Here is a 26,218-nt window from a genome sequence, read left to right on the forward strand (position 1 = left end):
ACTCAACTTCTTTGGTCGACCCTGGCGAAGCCTGTTCCGAGTGGAACCTGTCCTGGAAAACCGCTGTATGAACTTGGCCACCATGCTGTAGCTCAGTTTCAGGGTGTTAGCAATCTTCTTATAGCCCAGGCCATCTTTGTGGAGAGCAACAATTATATTTCTCACATCCTCAGAGAGTTCTTTGCCATGAGGTGCCATGTTGAATATCCAGTGGCCAGTATGAGAGAATTGTACCCAAAACACCAAATTGAACAGCCCTGCTCCCCATTTACACCTGGGACCTTGACACATGACACCAGGGAGGGACAATGACACATTTGGGCACAATTTGGACATGTTCACTGTGGGGTGTACTCACTTATGTTGCCAGCTATTTAGACATTAATGACTGTGTGTTGAGTTATTTTCAGAAGACAGTAAATCTACACTGCTATACAAGCTGTTCACTGACTACTCTAAGTTATATCCAAGTTTCATGTCTATAGTGTTGTCCCATGAGAAGATATAATAAAATATTTGCAGAAATGTGAGGGGTGTACTCACTTTTGTGATACACTGTATATACTGTATATATATATATATATATATATATATATATATATATAATAATATACGAATATACGAAAATTGGTAAACATCCCAAACTGGAAGCTATACGCTTGTTTTATGATGTAATAATCACTTATATAACCAATAACCAACAATCAAGCTTTTGTAACTGGTTCATTCTGACCTGATAATAACACACAGTTACTGAACTTACTTTCTGCATACAAAATGTCAAATGTGTCATCTAATCCAGCGCTCCCCAACATTTTTTGCAGCACGGTCCAGTTACATATAAGATATAATCTCACGAACCGGCAGGGGCAGGGGGATTTAAAATAGAATAACTCTAATTCTAAGCTTTTTTTGATGCAACAAGACACCTAGTGGTGATTGGAGACAATAACATCAGAAGAGTGTTGGACATTTAATTGCTCTTGTAGCAATCTTTAATTATTTATTCTTTCTGTGCTGCCCGCCCGGTGGTTGAGGAGAACTGATCTAATCCAAATTGATAATATAATCTGATTTTATTCCTACCCAGTATTTTTGGTCAGGATTTCCTTTGATAACTCTGGTATTGGATAAACATATTTTTCTGACTTTAAACTACAGGACCTTAACTATAGCTAACAATCACCTTAGTAATTTAAAATTACATTGTTAATTTTGTACAATTTAAACACTTGTATTAGCTTTTGGAATATGTATAAATTTTTTCTGCTTCTAAAAAAATCAAGGAATCCCTTTCTACCTATGACCGATCTGGTCTTCCCAACTCAGCAACAGCAAGCTCTGGTACAGAACACCCTAATTAATTTTACACAACATTTATATAATGTTAGCTTTCCTCTAAGCTGCTTGTCTGCACCCAGATGGTTAAGCAATGCAGACATGTTCTTGTCTATGACTAATGTTGTGCTTTTGTTTTCAGCAGGGTGGAATGAACCCAATGGGAATCGGTCAGCCGGCACAGATTCAGGGTAATTTCCTTACCTTTGAAAAGCAAGTGTGTAATGATTGAGAAATGTAGTTAGCATGATGCTAAACTAGCAGCTATAATATTTTACTCATTTTCAATAGCCTTATAGGTCCATTGCAACACCAAAGAAACCTAACTATACTATAAATACACTTCATAGGTAGAATGCATGGTTTTAGCTTTAGCAACAAAACTTATACATAGCTGATGCCACAGTTAGAGTAGGTAGCATTGGTGCTGCACAGTGCCAGAGTCTGTGGTTTGATTCCCAGCGACCTGTGGCCACTGATGACGGTCTAGAAGATGACCAACAGCAATAGATGAGCGATCGTCTCTGACTTTACATCTACAAGGTGGACCAACTAGGTAGGAGTGTCTAATAGTGTGAACAGTGAGTGGACACGGTATTTATAAACTCCATCAGCGCTGCTGTGTCTGATCCACTCATACCAGCACAACACACACTAACACACCACCACCATGTCAGTGTCACTGCAGTGCTGAGACAATGCTCCTAAGTAATACTTGCTCTGTGGGGTCCTGACAATCAAAGAACAGGGTAAAAGCAGGTTAAAAAAGTATGTAGAGAAACAGATGGACTACAGTCAGTAATTGTGGAACTACAAAGTGCTTCTATATGGTAAGAAAAGCTGATAAAATGGACAGTGAGTATAGAAAGCTGATCAGTGTATATGGCAGCTTAATAAAACCATAGTAATGTTGGTGCTGCATAGCTTCAGTGACCCCAGGATCAGTCCTTTAATCTGGGTAATGTGTGTAGAGATTTAAACATTATTTGCTATGACCCCAGTCAGGAAAAAACAACGTTTAACAAAAAAATGAATAAATGAACAATCTGCTCAGGGTGTATTCCAGCCTTTTACCCATTGTGTACAATGACCCTCATCAAGATGAAGCAGTTACTGAAAATAAATGAATACTACTACATACAAATAAATCCAAACTTCTCTGAAGCACATCAAATTCCTGGTATTAAACATTTATCACAAAGTTCCTAACCATTTTTGTCTTTGTTTGAATCATATTTCCTGGTCAGACAAGCTGATAATCATAAAGTATTCAGACGCTGCCTTTAAGTGCAGATTAAGCAGAATGCTAAGCTACAGTAGTTCTTTCTACTCAACCTGCTTATTTTCCTAAAGCCAGGCTCCGCCAGGGCCTTGTCTCGAATCACTCTGATGGTATAACCCTGCAGCTTGTTTAATATCTTAGCACAGTTAAAACAAGTGTATTACACTACTGTTGGTTTCAAATCAGGTCTGTAATGCCATATGACCTAAACAAGAAAGAATGTAAGTATTAAATGTAAATGGCAGTTAAGTGTAGTGTTGGCCCAATTGGACTTGATGTAACTATGACCAAACTGGTTTGTGGAAGAGGTGATGTTGGAGTTGAAGTCATCTGTGTGCGTATTACAACACAACCACACAGCCTCAGATTGGCAAATAAGACATTCAGCAGGGGTTTAAAAGGCCAGAGGGAATGAGAGGTTCACAGCAAGCATCTCCATTCCACACTAAAGGTACATCTTATACTTTTCTGTATAGGCTTTCATGGGTATGAAATACAGCCCCTTGACTTTAGGAATACAGCATTTTGGAAATTTCATCTCAATCTTCTTGTTGTGTTAATGTTTCGTAGTTGGATACCATGAAGTTCCAGTCTGTCATTCTTTCTGCTGTTGTTGTCAGCTTCTGCACAGCTGTGCCTGTGAGTATTCATTCATTTCTTATGCCGTATTGTTAAATGGGTTTATGGTATGATGAATAAACTGTATGGTTTATAGTGATATCTACCTGCAAACCTCTACAAAGTATTTTACCAAGTCTTTACAGTGCTTACATTGAGTTGATTTCTTTCAAAATTAACCACAGATATATATTTATGTATCTGCATTTATTGTTCATCTTCCATCCTGAATTAAGTGCCAAGTTCATTCAAATTAACACACAACAAATCTTACAAAAACAATTAGAATGTGTTTCATTAATCAGTATAGTAAAGCAAAGTGATAAAGTAAGGTGCTTTTATCATTATATGTCAACCAAGTTCGAACACTTTTTAGTCATAGGAAAATTTCACAACTCAAAATGTAAGTGCAAACAAATAAGCTGCTCCAGCAGCTATTTGGAATACAGTTTACTCAGGCATACAGTGAAGCTCCTAGGTAAAATAGTTTATGATATTACCATACAGTACAGATTATACAGAGATCTGGTTTAGGGGCATTTTGCTCAATATCAAAATCATATTAAATAATTTAAGTAAAATATTAAGTGACTTGTGGAGTAAATTTAAAGAAAAATACCTCTGTTATGTTTGCTTCTCTCTATGATTCTTAAAAATATTAATAATTGTGGGATTTTGAATTTAGTCTACGGCAAGGCTAACCAATGTAGGTGCTGACAGCATTTCTCCTGCAGTAGTGAAATAAATGATTGTATTTGAAATTTATTTTATTTAAATGAACTAATTAATTAAACATAACAAAAACTAATACAGTGATACCTTGAAACTCAACGTCAATTGGTTCTGGGAGTGGCGTTGAGATTTAAGGTATTTTTCCCATAAGGATGTATGGGAACCTGTTAATGCATTCCATGCATATATTTAAGGCTAATGTAAAATAATGGGGTTGTTTTTGACATTGATACACTAAAAATAACACAAGTATAATATAAAAACACTGAAATACAATAATAAAAAAAAAAACAGTTAAAAATCAATCAAACATACAATAAAACCTGGACTTTATTTTTCCTTCTTTATTGTTTTCTCATGCTTCTTAATTAGTAGAGAGAACTTATAAGCAGTAATAATTAAGAGAGGTTTAGTGTTTCTATGTCGTTCTTTTAATACATTAAATTACATACTTTTTTTAATGATAAGTGTTTTAGACTCTCTTGGAAAAGCTGATTCTTACAAGTTCTTAGAACCCTGAGCTGTAACACAAGTTTAAAAGTGAAACAGGAGAAACACAGCTGAACACAGAGTGAATTTGACGGTTATTCCACACAAATTCGTATCATGTTCGCACACCGCTCAAGCCAAGCAAACCAGCAGTCGAGGGAAACGTTGAGTTTCATGGTACAGATTTCTCAATGAAGTACGTTGAGTTTTAAAGGTTTTGAGTTTAGGGGATGTTGAGTTACAAGGTACCACTGTACATCAAATAAATTTTTTTATTTCAGATGTCTGCAATAAAATAAAATTCAATAAAATATTTCATTGAATAATTACTAAAATATAGTTATTTCTTATTTTTAGATATTCCGCCAGCAGCTTGGAATAATTGCAAGTAACAGCAATGAGGTATCTGCCTTAGAAGATTTGCTACTTCTTTGCTTGATGTATGGGTATAAAATTATTTGGATATGGATGCAGCTTTAATCATTTTATCTCAATGTTGCTTGTAGATTTTGCGTCTCCCAGGACTCACACTTGCCAATATTGGATTGGGCCAAGGACAGATCCAAGTATGTAAAAAGCATAGCTTTCTTGAAATTATATATAAATGATTAATATGTGGTTGCACTACAGAAAATGTCTACAAATGTTGTCTCTATATACACACTGTAACACAAAAGAAAAATGAAAAATCCACAACATATAAATGGGGTTAATATCTAAAATATAAAATTGGGATCTCCGGGATCAGTAGCATTGTCATGACTTTGTTAAACACATCACTGCATAAATGGTCTTCATCTTCATCAGCCTTTGTTAAATAGTTGCTATATTTCATATTTTAATTCAATTTTCTCTTAACTTTTGTCTTTTAGCAAGGCACTCCTTTTCTGTCCCCCTTCCTAATCCAGCAGCAGCCTGATCTAATGCTGCCACAGTTATTCAACTTCGGACCGCAGGTTCCCGGACCCTTCTTGCACCCACAGCAGAACTTCCCTCCTTTTATTTTAACCCCATCTCAACAAGAGCAACCCGCTGTGCCAGTCAACCCCAACAACAGTCCACCAAACCAAGATCCAGCCCAGGTGAGTTTTTCTATTGTTTAAGCAGTTCACTCATATCTTACAGTGAATTTAGACCACTAATGGATTTTAAGAAATGCAATAAAGTCACATGAATTTAGTCTGGCTACCAGGTTATTTAGTGAATGTAGTATTAAAACATTAGGCAGTGTTCCAAACCACACATAATTGTAATAAATATTAAAATAGAATCAAAGTTTTAATATATTCCATTATTATGGTTACCAGGTCTCCAGTTTTTGAACCTACAGTCAATTTTTAGCTTTTAGCTAGTTGTGGTTAGTTTGGACACACCACTGATGTGTGGGCCCAGTTTTAAAAATGCAAATTTAGACTACTGGATTGGTTGTATAAGACAGGACCAAGATACCATTTGTCATGTCTTGTTTTACCACATCTTATATCTGAAAACTATCTTTTTTGTTTTCTTTTCTTTCAAAGATGGTTCCTCAGTTTTACCCATTTCCCCAAGGACCGGGAGGACAGGTCTTTCTTCTCTCCCAATTCATGTTTACTTTAGTTAGAATAAGTAAGAATAATCTTAATAATTTTATATTTACAAGTTTTATGATTATGTTTTCTTCCACAGGGATTTCCATATTATTTAAACTATGGATTCCCTCCAAGAAACACCCTGCAGAGACCTCAGCCTAATCAGAAAACAGCAGTTCAACAACCAATGAGCCCTACCAAGGGTTCTCAACCTGCCCAGGTAATGTAACTAATACAATTTCCTCAATTTCATATCAGAATCTAAGTCTGATTGTTTGATTCACCCTGAGCTTTACTAGAAATTTGTATCTGGACAAATGGGGCACATTGGCTAAAAGAGCCCAAGTAAGAACCCAAATTTCATTCTAAAAAAGTAACAAAAGTCATGTGCAGAGATTGCAAATCCTGTAGGATGGACATTTCTGCAGAACTTTATAAATCAGACGAGACAGAAAGCACTGTTGAGTTAAATGCATGTGACAGAAAACATGAAGTTTGCTAAATGGGGTGTAAATGAAAATAATTGCAGTTATTAGCAAATGTTTAAATTCATCATGACCAAGGCATTTAAAGATATATGGTCCCCATATGTTATCATTTTTATTAAAATCTATTTCTTCTTTCATGTTGTTCTCATGTATGATATAGATATTTATTTGAAGGATGCATAGTACAACAATCAAACACCTACATACCACTAATTTAAACTATCAATTATACTAGCAATCAAATTGTAATAACTGTTGAACCCAGCTCTACCCTATGTTGTGAGGTAAAACGATTAATTTATATATTTCCATATATCAGAGTAATGGAAATGCATTGGACCCGTGGCGAATGACTCCACCACCAGATAATCGTGGAGACCGTCCTGGCCGCGGTGTTGATGTGGTAATATTATCTTAAAATATGTAATATTAATGTTTAATGTGTGGGGTGATATACACTGATCAGCCATAACAATAAAACCACCTCCTTGTTTCTACACTCACTGTCCATTTTATCTGCAGTGACACTGACATGGTGGTGGTGTGTTAGTGTGTGTTGTGCTGGTATGAGTGGATAAGACAGCAATGCTGATGGAGTTTTTAAACATCTCACTGTCACTGCTGGACTGAAAATAGTCCACCAACCAAAAATATCAAGCCAACAGCGTGGAGTGTCCTGTGACCACTGATGAAGGTCTAGAAGATGACCAACTCAAACAGCAGCAATAGAAGAGCGATCATCTCTGACTTTACATCTACAAGCTGGACCAACTAGGTAGGAGTGTACAGTGAGTGGACATGGTATTTATAAACTCCAGCAGAGCTGCTGTGTCTGGTCCACTCATACCAGCACAACACACACTAACACACCACCACTATGTCAGTGTCACTGCAGTGCTGAGATCATTCACCACCTAAATAATACCTGCACTGTGGTGGTCCTGACTATTGAAAGCAGGATAAAACAGTATGTAGAGAAATAGATAGACTACAGTCAGTAATTGTAGAACTACAAAGTGCTTCTATATGGTAAGGTGGAGCTGATAAAATGGACAGTGAGTGTAAAAACAAGGAGGTGGTTTTAATGTTATGGCTGATCAGTGCATGTCTACAATATAATGCAACTGACAGTAAAATGTGATGTATTAATTTTTATTGACAGGATCCTGTAGTTCCATTTTTTGCTCCATAGATAGAAGCAAAGGTAAATATATCAGAGATCCATTGTTAACATTTGCATTACCAATTATTATTTACTTTCAAAACATTTTTAATAATAGCTAATTAAGTTTGCTTTGTGCAAAGTAATTTTTCTTATTTTTTTCCTTTATAGGTTGCCTGTTCACAAGTAAAACCCCAGAGGGCTTTCAAAAATTGAACTGCATTGCATTGCTGACTCACAATACCACAGCTCTTGTTAATCCAAGTTACTTCACAATACAACATCAATAATAAATGAATCATTCTGTATCATCTAACAATAAAAGCTTTAATACATATGTCATGACTAAGTGTTGTTTATTGATTGGAAAACTGTGTTTAATGAAGTAAACTGTATCAACTGCTTTGTCCTGGTCAGGGCTGCAGCAGGTCTGTTTCCATCAGGAAACACTGAGCGCAAGGCAGGAATACTCTAGACCAGGGGTTCTCAACCTGTGGGGCTGGGGGGGAGCGAGTACCTGTCCAGGGGGGCACGACATTACGAGTTTGCAACTAATGCAATTCATTTTTCACTCACAGAAGACATATTTGATTAGTCTCGCTTACCAAGCACACTCGCATGTTTAATGTTATCCAATTCAGTTTGAAAAAAAACTTACAAATTAGGGCTAACAGTGAAGATAAATCGTGACAAAAACAAGGACTGCTGTAATAGGACATGTGTGTCTTTAAGAGAGGTGTATAATGGGAGATGCTCTGTTCACAGTATCGTTATAAGTGAGTCAGGAGTCGATTCGTAAGCGAAGCTTAAGTTTCTTTTCTCAGTCATCTCTCTGTTTTTACTGTTATTAATGCGGCTTTAATAAACACCAGCTACTGGAACATTTTGTGTGACTCGCTTTCCTTACAGGTGGGACACTTAATTAAACCGGCTATTACCACAGAGCAGTAGCCAAATCACACTCGTTCTGCCCGTGGAGCTAAAAGTTAGCTCACCTGAGTTTTCTGTCAGTCAAAGCAGAGTACCTTGAACTAGCAAAGTACATATTTCGATCAGCAAAATTGCATCGTATGTATGATGTGCACAACATTAATTATAATATTTGGGGGGTGGGCTTGGGTACGAGGTACTTGGTCGGCACATGAAAGGGGGCACATGTCCAAAGAGGTTGAAAACCCCTGTTCTAGACAGGGCACCAATACAAAGCTGAGTTACATTCACCCCTACAACCAATCAAGTCTGTGTATATGCCTGGCCAGTCAATACCGGGCTAATGGCATTAGACCAATAAATCCAACCAAATATCCAACCACAAACTCAACCAATTATCCAATCACCTCTAATTTTCCACTACACACAACTAATTTATTATTATTTTTGAATCCTAATATTTCATTATATAGAGGTAAAGATAAGGAACTTTCTCCAAACTTTTTGTTGTTGTCTTATGTGAAGACTTTTAAGCACAAATAAAAACAATACAAAGTATGAATGCTGACAGGTTTTATTAATCATATAATTGTTACATTTAATGTATATGATATCTAAGAAGACCATCACCATAATTTATGTATCTACCCATTAATAATCATATCACATTTCTCCACAATCCTAAATTAGGACAAAGTTTATTTATTTTTAAACAATTCATGACTTCAGGGTGTCTTCAAATCTGTAAAAAATCAAACATGAAATTATTAATTAATCTTGTAGTGCGGTCAATAATAATAATAATGATAATAATAAGAAGAAGAATAAGAAAAAATAAATAAAATAAAATAATAAAATGTACCATGTCATCTTCATCACTGCCTGATTCAGCCTGAAGAATTAGATCAAGATAGATCAGTTAAATAGATCTTAAAACAAGGACACATTGATACAAAGCACCAGTACGACCGGTCCCAACAGACACATCAAGAATTATAGTCATTAACCACTAAAAATGTATATAAAAAATTTATTTAAAAGAAGCCTTACCATCATAGATAATGGCCGCTGTGGATCAAATCAGGAAATTGAAAGAAAAAATGTGAATACTTGTGTGATTGTGATATAAATCTTATTTGTCTTCATGGTTATTAATTTATGTAAGCTGCTTTAGACACATGTTGTAAATGTCATGACTTACAGGCTGTGCCAGTCCATATTCAACTGTCAGACTTTGCTGTCGAAAAAACAAAAAAAAACTGTTAATTTTGCAGTAAATAAAATTATACTTAAACTATTCTTAAAGAACACAAATGTATTTTATTTACCGTCGCATTTGTGTTGTAGATAATCTTCATATAGGGCTGAATATAAGAGAAAAGATAGGTATTAATGGAATGGTTTAGGTTAAACTTGTGTTATAATAGTAAATTAATAGCAAAATAAAATATTTATTAACAAATAAAAGTTAATAATTAAGCTCTGTTATAACCCAGTGCTCTTGGATTTTCAGTTATGACTGGTCATTAGGTGTAATTTTGTTTAACAGTATGATTCTGTTATGAAAGTGTAGTACAGACACAAAGGGGATGATAAAAGTACATAAACTACATGACCATAACTACTGCTTAAGAAAATTGGCAAAAAGTGAAAGAATATGGGAAACAATCATTCTACAAGCCCATAATCAGCAAGCATACACAATTAATAGATTAAAGAAGAGTTACAGGGTAGCTGGATTACCACATGTACCAGACATTCGATTCACCAAAGAGTGACAACCCAAGCTTCAAAAAAATGGCTATTAATGCAAAAGACTGCCATCATCACTGGGCAATATTTATGTCCAGGGTATTACTCTTGTGACACTCCCAAAATAAAGGCATCTACTATTAACAAAAGTAGTACCTCAGAAACCAAATCTAAAGAACCTACATGGAAAATCCTGCCAAACCTTCCTGGGTTGGGAGACCCATTAAATGGGCCAACTCTGGAGCAAATCATGTCTAATTAGGTGCAGAGACTGCTTTTGAAGTGCCATTTAAACAGCCCCAACAGTAATGGTCAATATGTGCCTTCAATCCCCCTGTTCCCTATGAGCACAGCAGGTGGGTACAATATAAAAAGCCAGGTAAATCACAGGTATAATTAAATGCAGCAGTTGTATATGTAACTAATCTGTAACGTGGATGTTCAACAGACTTAGTTATATAGCAAAAAAATTTATTACGCAACCCACATTACATTTGGTTCAGTTATTTAGTGCAGTGATATGTACGTGCATATTATAAATGTGTATACATACCACAAATGCTGGAGGTGGTCTATGGCCATGCTGTTAAGAAAGATAAAACATAGTAATGACTGTTTTATTTGTAAGCATGTAAAACAATAATTTTATTTTAATAATCTTGATTAAATGCTGAACTTAAAAGAATTGAGTACCATTGGTGGCCCTTGCCCCTAAGAAAAATAAATAAATAAAAATATTAGCAAGTAAAAATATTGTGCAATTATATATAGTTATATAGTTGTTTATATAATCAATCAATCATTTTATGAGTAAAAACACTACTTACTGGGGGCAGAAGGAAAATATTCTCTCCCTGTGGAAAAAAATAGGAAAAGTTACCATCATGGATGATTATTTTTCTATTTAATTTCTTTTCACATTCATTAATGACTTTATCCTGGTCAGGGTTGTGGTAGGTCTGGTTTCACCAGGATACACTGGGCCAAAGGCAAAGACAGACAGGACAGTGTGCCAATCCATTACATGAGCATTGCTTCAGCCATTCCTCCCTTAGACATAGGCTGCGTCCGAAATCGCATACTTACAGTATGTACTAGATTCAAGGCAGTGTGCACTGCTCAGCCGGTAAAGCAGTAAGCTCTTTCAGTACGCAAGTGTGCAGTATGCACGCAACCTCATACGTACTATGTCCGCCATCTTACCCACGTAATGTGATGCATGATGTCTCATCACCATAGTTATAACAATTTTTAAATCTGACAAAATGAATTCTGTCGTTCTCCACAAAGCTATTCAGGGTTGTACTTCATCATAACATTGTTAATATAAGTGTGCATTGTTTGCACACTCCTGAACGAACTGTTCAGTATGTAAGTATGCGATTTCGGATGCAGCCATAGCCTGACATACATCATGTCTGTGTAGACCCTGGCCGGCCAATAACACTTGAATCTTAGTGGTGGGCTAGTGCAACTGAGGCTGCGCCATCTGAGCTCCACTATTATAGATCATTTACATTCATATTTATTTTTGTGGGTGAAAATATACATTATTGCTCTGTTTAAAAGTTGCTTACTTACCTGTTTTAATGGCAGACTGGTATTGATAGCCTAAAAAATAAAATTATATGTAATTTTCTCTGTTTATAGTAATAATAATAATAATAATAATAATAATAATAATAACTACCTGAAGGGAGACGTTGTTCACCTTTATTTGAACCAGTACAAAATAAAACCAGACTTATTAAAACAGATAATTTAACATAACAAAAGAGTTTTATATGTAAGGTCATTCATATCTTACCCGAAAGATTGGAGTAAATTGCAGGTTGGCCTGTAACAGTTTATAGTTTATTTATAAATTACCCATGTAGTATACTGTTATGGTTCATATAAAATATTTTGGTTTCTTTTAAAGACTTACAGTGTTGTTGGGATTCAGTGGTGTTCCTCCATTAGGAAAACCATGAGGACCATGAGGACCATGAGGTGGGTGAAATCCAGGCTAAAAAGATTTAAGGACAATAAGCTACATATTAGGTCCAGGGTACTCTACTGAATTCATTGTTATACATTCTAATATTCTGTTAACATGCATAAAGCATTACTTAATAGTTTTCTTTTATATTTTATGCATTTGTTTTTCCTAAACATAAATATTAGTGAATGATGAGATATATAGATAAAATCCAAAGGCTAACCCTTAGGAACTCTTATTTCTATTTAATATATGATCCTGAAGTTTTAAATCAAGTTTTTATGTAGTGCACATAGAAACGAGGACTTACTCTGTGAGGGGGTTTGCCAGGCCCATGTGGTCCTCCCCGCTGTTCTAAAGGCCTCATAGATCCAGAACCCTGTCCAAAACAGTGATATATTTGGTCTCACAAATCTCACATTCATCATAATTAACATGAAAGGTAGGGTTAATGAACGAGTGGTAAGCTTTTTCCACTGAATCTGAATTTCTTCACCTTGATCTTTACAAATCAGGATAGTTGTGTAATTAAATGTGGAAAAAAAAAAAAAAAAAACTTACCAAGCCTGGTCCCATTGGTCCAATGGGTCCTCCTCCAGGTCTGGGTCCTCCTCCAGGTCTGGGACCTCCTCCCATTGGTCCTTGGCCACTTCCCATTGGGCCTTGACCACCTCCCATCGGGCCCTGGCCACCTCCCATTGGGCCTTGACCACCTCCCATTGGTCCTTGACCACCTCCCATCGGGCGTTGGCTACCTCCCATTGGGCCTTGGCCACCTCCCATTGGTCTTTGGCCACCTCCCATTGGGCCTTGACCTCCTCCCATTGGTCCTTGGCCATCTCCCATTGGGCCTTGACCACCTCCAATTGGGCCTTGACCTCCTCCCATTGGCCTGGAGCCTCCCACCATTGGCCCTTGACCTCCTCCATTTGGCCCTGGGCCACCTCCCATTGGGCCTTGGCCTCCTCCCATTGGGCCAGGACCTCCTCCCATTGGCTGAGAATGCAAATAGAAAAATAGATTACTTTGATAAATCTGATTATTACACTTATTGTCTATTTTAAAATGTACACCTAACATGAAGGTGCACTGTGTAGATATACAGGTAATAAAAGTATATGTAATTTGTTAGCTCAACTGTCAGTTAATAGGTTTATAAAATCTATAATATAAGATCTTTAGAGGACCACTAGTAAAACTGACATGGTAGTAGACATTTAATTGTAATACACTAGAAATAACTACACAAACTGTTCTGCATTATGTGAATTATAATAACAAAAACTATTACTTACACGAGCAGTTGCTCCAGCAAATAATAACACTGCCACAAACAGGATGTCCATTTCTACTTTAAATAAAATTGTTTCAAAAAGTCACAACACAATCTAGTATTTCATTTGTAATCTTTTCTAAATGCATTTTAGTCCTCACACTATAGAACTAGATGATGCTTACCTCCTCTTTGTCAGTGATCACGACTTGACTCGTTCTTGCCTTGCTCCTGTCTATTTATACAGTGAGTGCTTATTCATTGAGCAAAAATCCCAATTACTTAAGAAGCTACTGTATGGCTCAACATATGCAAAAGTAATGATGCAACAAATATGGAAAAAGTCATGCACTGATCTTAAGTGAAATATAGATTTTGAAATATATATCAGGCTTACCTTAAAAAATAAATTATAAATGAATACACATTTCATTAGCTTAATTTCTCAGTGAAAATATGCTTAAATTGAACCATCTTTTCAATTATTTAGGTGTTTTAGCCACACCCCCTAACCGATAAAACAAATAATATATTTTCAAATTTGTGGCTACAGTTTGGGAAAAAATACATCGTATATCAGCATGACTGTGCCCCTTACAATGCCTCATGAATGCTTTTTTTTTTTTTTTTACATAATTACAAGTCCAACAAACTCCTGGTCAGCCACAAGTAAGGTGTCACTGCTTGGCACAGGTAGCCACACTTTTATTTAAATTAATGTGTTATTTATTGGAGTCTATGAATGTATGTATTCTAATGTTCTCAATGCCTATTTTTAACTAACCTGATTACAGAACTTACAGATGATGGATGAAAATGCCGTCCAAGCATTAATGAGCAGTATTGTGTCTTTAACAAATCTCTCTTTTTGTTTATTTATCATTGGCATTACTGCGTGTGGGAACAATATCCACGTACTTCCATCACAGGCAGCTTTGTTACAGATGTTATAGAGTTATTTATTGACATTTTAGCTGTTGTATTATTGTTAGTTTTATTCATTGCCTGTTTTATGAAGTTCAAGACGGTGTTCAGGTGGCACAATAGTTAATTATGCCCACTACTGTTGGGATCCAGGGTTCGAATTCCTAGTGGTTCTATCAGTCGTTTAAGCATCTACATGGGGGGGCTGCAGTGGATTGGAGTCCTGGGAAACCAGGTTTCCAGTGAAACCACAACCATTGCAACCTTTACCAGGATAAAGCGAGTTAATAAACAAGAAGGATGGCATGAAGTAACATAAATACAAACATGGGTCGATTACCTATATATACCAGTAAGCTAAAACATTAACAACCTAACATGCTCTCAACACAGGTCTGATGCACTGAGACTTTACAAGACATCTGATGCCAGAGGACATGAAGGCTATGGTGTAGTATGTTCCATCAAGAGCAACTGTGACTCAAATAACATCATTTTAATACTGGTGATGAGGTAAATGTTTATAACACAGTGCATAGAACTCTTTTGTGTATGGGGCTGCATAGTCACTCATACTTACTCCTGTCCACTGTTGAAAGCACCTGCAATGTGCATGTAGGCATTGGAACTGGACAGAAGGTAGAAGGTTAACTGGTTTAAAGAATCGTGTTTTCACTAAGATCATGTGTATACCTGCAGAAGAAATGGTACCATCTCTATCTATCTATCTATCTATCTATCTATCTATCTATCTATCTATCTATCTATCTATCTATCTATCTATCTATCTATCTATCTATCTATCTATCTATCTATCTATCTATCTATCTATCTATCTATCTATCTATCTATCTATCTATGCCATTTCTTAAATTATTAACAGAATTGTCTTAGCATTGACACATAAATTTAACAGCCTTCAGTAATGATCTTGGGTAATATGTTAGGGTGGATGTTTTTGCCACACACCTTGTTGATCATTGGTATTATGTATTACAGCAATCCGCAGATGTTGAAATAACGATACTGTCTCCACAATCCACAGGGAAATATGATGCAATGATAATTTCTGACATTGTTAAATCATTCTTATAGGTAGATGGTTTAGTTAGTGCCAGACATCAGAAAATCACTGAAGTCCTTTCTAAAGGTAATTGGATTAAATTTTATGAATAATTATATTAAGCTCCTGTTTGTTTTTCATTATTATTATTATTATTATTATTATTATTATTATTATTAATAAAATATCTTTTAAATTAGTTTTTAGCTGTCAGACTAATACATATGTAATGGACAAACTGATATACTGTATTAAGTCATTTGGAATACTACTGAATGGTTATACAATATATGACATAGAAAATAATGTTGAAAATAATACCTTTGTAGAAATATTAGCTATTATGTAAATAAAACTATTTAAAATAAGTAAATGAATAAATAAATGCATGATTAATGCAGGTTTACTACAATATGCAGTGCAGTATGGATTATTTGCTTGCAATAATAATTACTGTGGTTTTTCTGTTTATTATTATTATTATTTAATATTAATATTAAATAATAATTATTAATATTATTATTTTATATATTGTCAGAAGTATGAAGACTACAATCTATGTATTCGGTTTCCTTTGCCTTCTTGGCCTTACCTTGGCATTTCCGGTAAGGCTTTATTGCACATATTTTAACTGAGTTTAATACATTTTGTGTATGTTTTTTACCTTTTGTCTTTTTTTTCAGCTTTTAACAGTTCATGATCGTGTGGCTCGCTCTCTCAACTCCAGCTCTGAATCTAATGAGGTTTGCAACATCAAATGAACTCATTCTCTCATATTTGATTTTGTCATATTAAATTCTACAAACGAAATATAAAGTCCAATATACATGACTCAATTCATGTACATGTCTCTCTTAACAGATTTGGCCTTTCATTCCCTTCTTGAGGCAAATGACCACAGATCAGCTTCGTCAGCTTTTGGTAACCGTTCTGTCAACCATTGATCCTGCAATCAGTCCAACATCTCTCCCTGTGGATGGAAAATGAATTGCAATAACTCCTAACAGATGCCAACTTTGAGATGTCCAATAGTGTTGGGTTCTTAATAATGATTTTTAAAGCACTTATTGATTTGACACTGTCTGGCTTATTTTATTGCAAACTTATTTGTTACCGTTTGGTATAAATGGACATGATGTTTCAATAAAGAATCATAATAATATTATTACTGTCTGAGTTTTTTTCTAATCATTGTATTTAAGGCTAAAGATAGAAAATCTTTATTATCCTACTGATGCAAAGTTTAAAAGCCACCATTTTCCATGATTCAAGGGTGTATCAGTGAGACGGGTAATGTGCACATCTGTTTAATGCTGAGGGGTACATGTGCATATTAGAGCAACATTCGCGGCCATCTAGTCTTATTTTTAGGCTTATCATTAGGATAAACACTATTAGGATTAATTGAAACATCAATTGCAAAGTTCCTATAATGTGACATCAGTCAATCTGAATTCATTAAGGTCATGAAGGCACACACTCCAAAATCTTGCTTCTGTTAGTGCACATTTAAAACAGTAAATGATTTAACATATAATTATATATATGATCTTTAATTATATTATACACCAATCAGGCATAACATTATGAAGTGTGAAGTGAATAACACTGATTATCTCTTCATCACGACACCCGTTAGTGGGTGGGATACATTAGGCAACATTAGTGTATTGTTCTGCTGCATCACCTGATCGCCAAATTTCATTCTGTATATAAGATAATATAATATTTAATCATAGGAAGTGTTTAGTTGCAAATTTGGTACAAAGAGTTAATACTGTTGTAGGATGTCTGTATTGAAATAGGTGATACTAGTGCTGGATGGCTTTTTTCATAAACAATTAATACTGTGTGTAGAATATGTGCTGTTTTTATATATCACTCCAGTCATATTTTTACAGGTGATTTTAAAAGGCTTTCACAATGATTCGTTTGTTCAGATGGGGCAGCTAAACACTGTTGCAGTTGCAGTTGCAGTAAAACGAGCTTAAATCACTGAAATCACTTCATGTTGCCAAATAAGGTATGAAGCAAAGTTAGACATGTAAGACATCAATCAAAAGAGCGACTTTTCTGATTGGTCTGTGGTGATTAAAAAGTTCTTTAAAAAGTGAGACTCATAGCGATGCTCTATAAAGATTTGAGACCGTCAATCCTCAGTCATTCCTACCTGACTCTGAAGGTAAGATGCTGGATACTCTGATTGAAGTTTCATGGCATTTAAATAGATAAATGTAGCTAATATCATTTTCTTTCAATGTTAGTCACAAAAGATCACACAAAAACCATGAAAATCACACTCCTTGCTGTGTGCCTTTTTGGACTGTGGTGTGCTAGCCTTGTAAGTACCTAAACTAATAACCATTCCTTTTTTGCTGTCATGTCCGATTTATTTTAGTAAAATGAGGATTTTATGTTTTTGCAGGCTGATGATGAGCATAACAGAGACAAACGTTCCTCAAGTAATGAGGTCAGTATATTCTGTATAGAACATAAATGGTTATCTAGTAGTACATTATGTATTTCAGATTGTTTTTGTTTAACTGTGTATTAACTGTAAGCATCTATTTATTTTCAGTTCAGCGGTTTCGGAGGACAATTCTACCCCGTCTTCAACAACAACAACAACAATAACAATCTTCTTAACTCATTTCTGCCCTTTCTACTTGCAAGGCTGCTCACCCCTGCTCCTGCTCCTCCTGCAACGGGCTAGTAAACCAACCAATGTCAGCTAATAATGCATCAATGTCATTATTTCTGTGTCATTCTTGGAAATAAAGAATATGATTAACTTTAGGTGATGTGTAGAGTTTGTCTTATTTTGTAAGCCCCTTTTAACAGAGGTGTAAAATTAACCAAACACAAAACCCAAGATCTGATCTTTATTAAATTATAAAAGCAGAGAAACACATTCTGCCCAAAATAATAATAATACATAAACAACTACACTTTGCATGCTTTTACAGTATTAAATGCATGGACCACATATTCATAATCAAAGCAGACAAATTCAATTATCAATCCATAATGCTACAAACTACCAGCAAAGTTAGGAACATCACTGGGAATCCTACAAAAAGTGCACCAAAAGCACAAATGTGATATTTTAAAAGAGATGAAAAGACACTCCCTTTAGCCAGAGTAATAACAAGGAGGCTACAGAAGTCTAAAATATGTTTTTGTTCATATTTGTAAAAATATATATATAAAATAAAGTTATATATATATAAATATATATATATATATATATATACAGTGTATCACAAAAGTGAGTACACCCCTCACATTTCTGCAGATATTTAAGTATATCTTTTCATGGGACAACACTGACAAAATGACACTTTGACACAATGAAAAGTAGTCTGTGTGAAGCTTATATAACAGTGTAAATTTATTCTTCCCTCAAAATAACTCAATATACAGCCATTAATGTCTAAACCACCGGCAACAAAAGTGAGTACACCCCTTAGTGAAAGTTCCTGAAGTGTCAATATTTTGTGTGGCCACCATTATTTCCCAGAACTGCCTTAACTCTCCTGGGCATGGAGTTTACCAGAGCTTCACTGGAATGCTTTTCCACTCCTTCATGACGACATCACGGAGCTGGCGGATATTCGAGACTTTGCGCTCCTCCACCTTCCGCTTGAGGATGCCCCAAATATGTTCTATTGGGTTTAGGTCTGGAGACATGCTTGGCCAGTCCATCACCTTTACCCTCAGCCTCTTCAATAAAGCAGTGGTCGTCTTAGAGGTGTGTTTGGGGTCATTATCATGCTGGAACACTGCCCTGCGACCCAGTTTCCGGAGGGAGGGGATCATGCTCTGCTTCAGTATTTCACAGTACATATTGGAGTTCATGTGTCCCTCAATGAAATGTAACTCCCCAACACCTGCTGCACTCATGCAGCCCCAGACCATGGCATTCCCACCACCATGCTTGACTGTAGGCATGACACACTTATTTTTGTACTCCTCACCTGATTGCCGCCACACATGCTTGAGACCATCTGAACCAAACAAATTAATCTTGGTCTCATCAGACCATAGGACATGGTTCCAGTAATCCATGTCCTTTGTTGACATGTCTTCAGCAAACTGTTTGCGGGCTTTCTTGTGTAGAGACTTCAGAAGAGGCTTCCTTCTGGGGTGACAGCCATGCAGACCAATTTGATGTAGTGTGCGGCGTATGGTCTGAGCACTGACAGGCTGACCCCCCACCTTTTCAATCTCTGCAGCAATGCTGACAGCACTCCTGCGCCTATCTTTCAAAGACAGCAGTTGGATGTGACGCTGAGCACGTGCACTCAGCTTCTTTGGACGACCAACGCGAGGTCTGTTCTGAGTGGACCCTGCTCTTTTAAAACGCTGGATGATCTTGGCCACTGTGCTGCAGCTCAGTTTCAGGGTGTTGGCAATCTTCTTGTAGCCTTGGCCATCTTCATGTAGCGCAACAATTCGTCTTTTAAGATCCTCAGAGAGTTCTTTGCCATGAGGTGCCATGTTGGAACTTTCAGTGACCAGTATGAGAGAGTGTGAGAGCTGTACTACTAAATTGAACACACCTGCTCCCTATGCACACCTGAGACCTAGTAACACTTACGAGTCACATGAAATTTTGGAGGGAAAATGACAAGCAGTGCTCAATTTGGACATTTAGGGGTGTAGTCTCTTAGGGGTGTACTCACTTTTGTTGCCGGTGGTTTAGACATTAATGGCTGTATATTGAGTTATTTTGAGGGAAGAATAAATTTACACTGTTATATAAGCTGCACACAGACTACTTTTCATTGTGTCAAAGTGTCATTTTGTCAGTGTTGTCCCATGAAAAGATATACTTAAATATCTGCAGAAATGTGAGGGGTGTACTCACTTTTGTGATACACTGTATATATATATATATATATAATAAAGATCAGTTTTTTTCTTATTGTATATAATACATTGTGCTGTATTATTATTATTATTTAATTTGTATTATTTTTTTAACTGCTAAAAATACATTGAGGAAGCTGATGATCAATAAACATGTTTACTAGATAGCCAGAAAAGGAGCTACTGAATCACATTAAGTCCAGCAAGTTACATTTCTTTAGGCACATGACAAGACTGTGAAAGGACTCAAAAGACAAGGAAGACCAAGAATGAGCTTGATTGACAACATGACTTGGGTTTCATTATCAGGGGCTAGTCTGCTATACAGGCAACACAGAGCAGATTCAAGAAAGCTGAATTATTTGTGCAGCCAGTGTGATAATGCAATGACATGGCATGAAGTACTTTACACATGTTTAGAACTAAAGTTTAAAAACATTTCATGGGAAATGAATTGGGCTCATAAATTAAATACAGGATAGAAGAATTAATTTAAAATAAAATACAGTGAAACTGTGGAAAAATGTGTGTGTTATAATTGCATGTCAAATGTGTTTGTCTATGGTTTTGGTGTGTATAAAAACCAGACAAAGTCATTGTAATATGCTAAAATCTCTTGCGCCTGTAATATGTTAAGTTGTTTTTTGTATAGTGCATTTATAATGGACATTGTCTCAGACCAGTACTAAATACGCCTTATGAGCAAGCCAAGGGCAACAGTGAAAAGTAAAAAGTCCTTTATATTATCATAAGAAAGAAACCTTAAGAGGATCCAGACTTAACAGGGACCAATCCTTCTAGGGAGGCCAAGAGGATACTTTGTAAAGTAAAATTAAAATTAGATTGAATAAACACTATTAACAATTAACTATTAAAAAGATACAAAACAAGTAAAAAACATAATAAGTCTAATTTACAGTATTTTAGTTATGTGGTAGAAATGACGAATAATAAACCTAAACTTCAGCTAAAGCTAAATGCTTTAATTTAAAGCTTTTACATAAATTGCATAGATCACCAGTCACCAGCTTTGACTGTTTTGTTTACATCAAGTTTGACTTAAACTAAGTTAAACACTCCTACAATTGCTGTAAAGTGGAAGCTTAAATCACTCCAAATGTTGTTTTGCTGGGTTTATGTTGCCAAATAAGTTGTGAAGCAAAGTATGCAGCCATCAGAAGGGTCTTTTTGCTGATTGGTCAGTTGTAGACCAAAAATGTCTTTAAATAGCAAAACACAAGCACTTCGGCATTAGCTTAAGAGTGTGAATCGTCAGTCATTCATAGCTGCTTTTAAAGGTAAGATGCATGATGCTGTGGTTGAACTTCTAGGTCATTAAAAACAAAAATATTGTGAATTCATTTTTTATTAAGTTCTTTTTTTTTTTTTTTTGGCAGGTCAGAGATAATAGAACAATCATGAAGATCACGCTCATTGCTGTGTGTTTTATCGGCCTGTGCTGTGCTGTCCTTGTAAGTATAAAAAAAACTCCTCTCAACTGTGTGTTAATCCTCAAAGTTCTATGTACAAGAATTAAAATGACATTTTCCACAGGCTGATGATGAACATGACCGGGAGAAGCGCTCATCAAGCAATGAGGTCGGTAAATCTGTAATTTGTCCATGTATAATTATTATTATTTTGTAAAAACACAGTACTTGTTGAGCAAGATTATTATACAGTACAGGCCAAAAGTTTGGACACACCTTCTCATTCAATGCGTTTTCTGTATTTTCATGACTATTTACATTGTAGATTCTCACTGAAGGCATCAAAACTATGAATGAACACATGTGGAGTTATGTACTTAACAAAAAAAGGTGAAATAACTGAAAACATGTTTTATATTCTAGTTTCTTCAAAATAGCCACCCTTTGCTCTGATTACTGCTTTGCACACTCTTGGCATTCTCTCAATGAGCTTCAAGAGGTAGTCACCTGAAATGGTTTTCCAACAGTCTTGAAGGAGTTCCCAGAGGTGTTTAGCACTTGTTGGCCTGTTTGCCTTCACTCTGCGGTCCAGCTCACCCCAAACCATCTCGATTGGGTTCAGGTCCGGTGACTGTGGAGGCCAAGTCATCTGCCGCAGCACTCCATCACTCTTTTTCTTGGTCAAATAGCCCTTACACAGCCTGGAGGTGTGTTTGGGGTCATTGTCCTGTTGAAAAATAAATGATGGTCCAACTAAACGCAAACCAGATGGGATGGCATGTCGCTGCAGGATGCTGTGGTAGCCATGCTGGTTCAGTGTGCCTTCAATTTTGAATAAATCCCCAACAGTGTCACCAGCAAAACACCCCCACACCATCACAGCTCCTCCTCCATGCTTCACAGTGGGAACCAGGCATGTGGAATCTATCCGTTCACCTTTTCTGCGTCTCACAAAGACACGGCGGTTGGAACCAAAGATCTCAAATTTGGACTCATCAGACCAAAGCACAGATTTCCACTGGTCTAATGTCCATTCCTTGTGTTTTTTGGCCCAAACAAATCTCTTCTGCTTGTTGCCTCTCCTTAGCAGTGGTTTCCTAGCAGCTATTTGACCATGAAGGCCTGATTTGCGCAGTCTCCTCTTAACAGTTGTTCTAGAGATGGGTCTGCTGCTAGAACTCTGTGTGGCATTCAACTGGTCTGTGATCTGAGCTGCTGTTAACTTGCGATTTCTGAGGCTGGTGACTCGGATGAACTTGTCCTGAGAAGCAGAGGTGACTCTTGGTCTTCCTTTCCTGGGTCGGTCCTCGTGTGTGCCAGTTTCGCTGCAGCGCTTGATGGTTTTTGTGACTCCACTTGGGGACACATTTAAAGTTTTTGCAATTTTCCGGACTGACTGACCTTCATTTCTTAAAGTAATGATGGCCACTCGTTTTTCTTTAGTTAGCTGATTGGTTCTTGCCATAATATGAATTTTAACAGTTGTCCAATAGGGCTGTCGGCTGTGTAGTAACCTGTCTTCTGCACAACACAACTGATGGTCCCAACCCCATTGATAAAGCAAGAAATTCCACTAATTAACCCTGATAAGGCACACCTGAAAACCATTTCAGGTGACTACCTCTTGAAGCTCATTGAGAGAATGCCAAGAGTGTGCAAAGCAGTAATCAGAGCAAAGGGTGGCTATTTTGAAGAAACTAGAATATAAAACATGTTTTCAGTTATTTCACCTTTTTTTGTTAAGTACATAACTCCACATGTGTTCATTCATAGTTTTGATGCCTTCAGTGAGAATCTACAATGTAAATAGTCATGAAAATACAGAAAACGCATTGAATGAGAAGGTGTGTCCAAACTTTTGGCCTGTACTGTATATATAGTTAGATATATAATAATATAGATTATAAATATAATTATAGATGTAATATAGATTGATCACTTTGTTGATCCCAGAAGGAAACTTAAAGAAATGACAAGAGGATAAAATAATAATAATAATATACATTATCAGCAATATACTGTATTAAAAGTGTGTGTGCAATAATATAGAAATATATGTAATGTTTATAGTATTCAGTGTGCAGGTTACTACATACTATAGTATTCAGTATGTAGGTTGTTTTACTCTAATATATAAATATATATATATATATATTTTTCAGAACACTGGAGGTTATGGAGGACAGTTCTACCCCTACTTCATCAATAACAACAACAACAACAATCTTCTCAACACTTTTCTGCCCTTTCTACTTGTACAGCTGCTTACTCCTGCTCCTGCACCTGCCACTGGCTAATAAGCAACCATTGTCAGCAAATGATGTTTTGCCATGTATTGTTTGGCTTTTTTAGAATAAAGAATATGACAAACTTTTAAATTGCATATGTGTCCTAAATCTCAATAATAAAAATTATAAAAACACCAAATACTTAAATATAAGGTACATACAGTAATATGACCACACGCAGGTAAATAAAAAATAATTTAATTTAATAATTTAATTTAAAATGTTATTTGATTTTTAGTCTCTTCTCTGTGCACAAAGAAAGGTCTATAAAGATATGGTTTGTTGATTTAGGTGTGACAGGTGAAGTGAATAACACTGATTATCTCTTCATCACCTGTTAGTGGGTGGGATATATTAGGGACGTTGGGAGCGAAGGCTGGCCTGTGTGGTCCAATCCAACAGACGAGCTACTGTAGCTCAAATTGCTGAAGAAGTTAATGCTGGTTCTGATCTGGTGAACTGATTATGTATTATGAACAGAAAATCCATACTGTGACCTGTGACCAGCATGTGTTACTTAACACTGGTGTCATGGTGTCAGGTGAATACATTCCCAGAAAACAAGATATTAAATAAGAAATGTACATGCAGTTTTATGTTTAACATTAATATTCAACTAAGTAGAGCAAGATGTTTGCATATATTGCATATATTTTAGGCTAATGTAAAATAATGGGGTTGTTTTTAACACTTATACACTGAAAATAACACAAATATAATATAGAAAATTACAATAAAAAGAAACAGTTAAATACAATAAAACCTGCACCTTATCTTTATGTTCGCACTTTGATGGCGTTTTACCGCTCAAGTCGAGCACTGAACAAAGCACTTGAGTTACACTTAAACACTTAAACACACTTTGAGTTTAAAGGAAACGTTGAGTTTAAGGGTACGAATTTTTCTACGAAGGGCGTTGACTTTCAAAGATTTTGAGTTTAGGGGATGTTGAGTTACAATGTATGACTGTAATAACACTAAAATAATAATAATAAAGTCATTATAAGTAGAATAAAGAGTAACAATTATATCAGTTCAAAAATGTAATCCACAACACAATAAAGTACACAAACATCAAGAGGTCTCAATACTTTCTGAATTCACTGTATGAGATTGAGATCAGCACATTTCTATTTGTGTTTGTGGTTTATTATAGTTATAAGCACACAGACAAAAATAATAAAGAATTCTGAAGTTTTAAAGATATTCAAGATATTAAATATCTTTCATTCATATTAAATATTAAGATATTTCGCTGTTACCTTTGGGTAGTTTTTACGCTAGCCCTGACTTACATTAGAAAAAATTTGTTTTAATGCCAGGTGCAATGTAAACAGTTTCCCAATTGTATATGCTCCAAAAGACAACTCCCCTAGCTTAACACATACATCAGAAGAAAAGTTGACAATTTAAATCACTTCAGATTACCTAACTTTGAGCTAACTGAAACTGCTAAATACTGTAATGCATATAGGATTCATGCAAAGAAGCCCGGGATTCACTAGTTGTGTCACTGTATTATAATTCATTATGACTGGTTGATTGTAGAGTCAAACCATCTATAAAAGTCGAACCCCAGGCCAGTAGTGAAGTATCGAACTGAGACACTGAAACTCCAGTTGTTTTATCTACACCTAAAGGTAAGAGGATGTATTGTCTGATTTAATTCAGTTTAAACTTTACATGTTATTTATTTAATTATTTAGTACTACAATATCTGTTAGCATGTGTTGTAAATTGTGTATTTTCTTTTCTTTAAGCTTTGAATTTCCAGATCACCATGAAGATTGCACTTGTTGCTGTGTGTCTGATCGGACTGTGCTATGTTGTCCTTGTAAGTATTTCATTTTGTGAGTTCTCATAGTAGTCAGTGCTTGATTTTGTGAAATGAACTGTCAAAATAATCATATATCTGACATCCCAATGCAGTTATACTCTTATTTATGTTGTATTTTGTTAGGCTGATGAGGAGCATGTACGCGAGAAGCGCTCAAGTGGCGAGGTTGGTACCAATATATTTATACT

At 35.9% G+C, this 26,218-nt stretch overlaps 1 long non-coding RNA gene across 1 annotated transcript; it reads right to left on the bottom strand.

Moving 5' to 3' along the window:
• Positions 1 to 9,297: 9,297 nt before the first annotated feature.
• Positions 9,298 to 10,946, bottom strand: LOC134326050 (uncharacterized). Its single transcript, XR_010014469.1, has 6 exons — positions 10,916 to 10,946; positions 9,939 to 9,974; positions 9,812 to 9,847; positions 9,661 to 9,678; positions 9,473 to 9,502; positions 9,298 to 9,352 (listed from the first exon to the last, which is right to left on the bottom strand). It is a non-coding gene; the product is annotated as an uncharacterized LOC134326050 (long non-coding RNA).
• Between the last annotated feature and the right edge of the window lie 15,272 nt (positions 10,947 to 26,218).

This window comes from Trichomycterus rosablanca, chromosome 14 (assembly GCF_030014385.1).
Source record: "Trichomycterus rosablanca isolate fTriRos1 chromosome 14, fTriRos1.hap1, whole genome shotgun sequence".
In the NCBI taxonomy this organism is placed as follows: domain Eukaryota; kingdom Metazoa; phylum Chordata; class Actinopteri; order Siluriformes; family Trichomycteridae; genus Trichomycterus; species Trichomycterus rosablanca.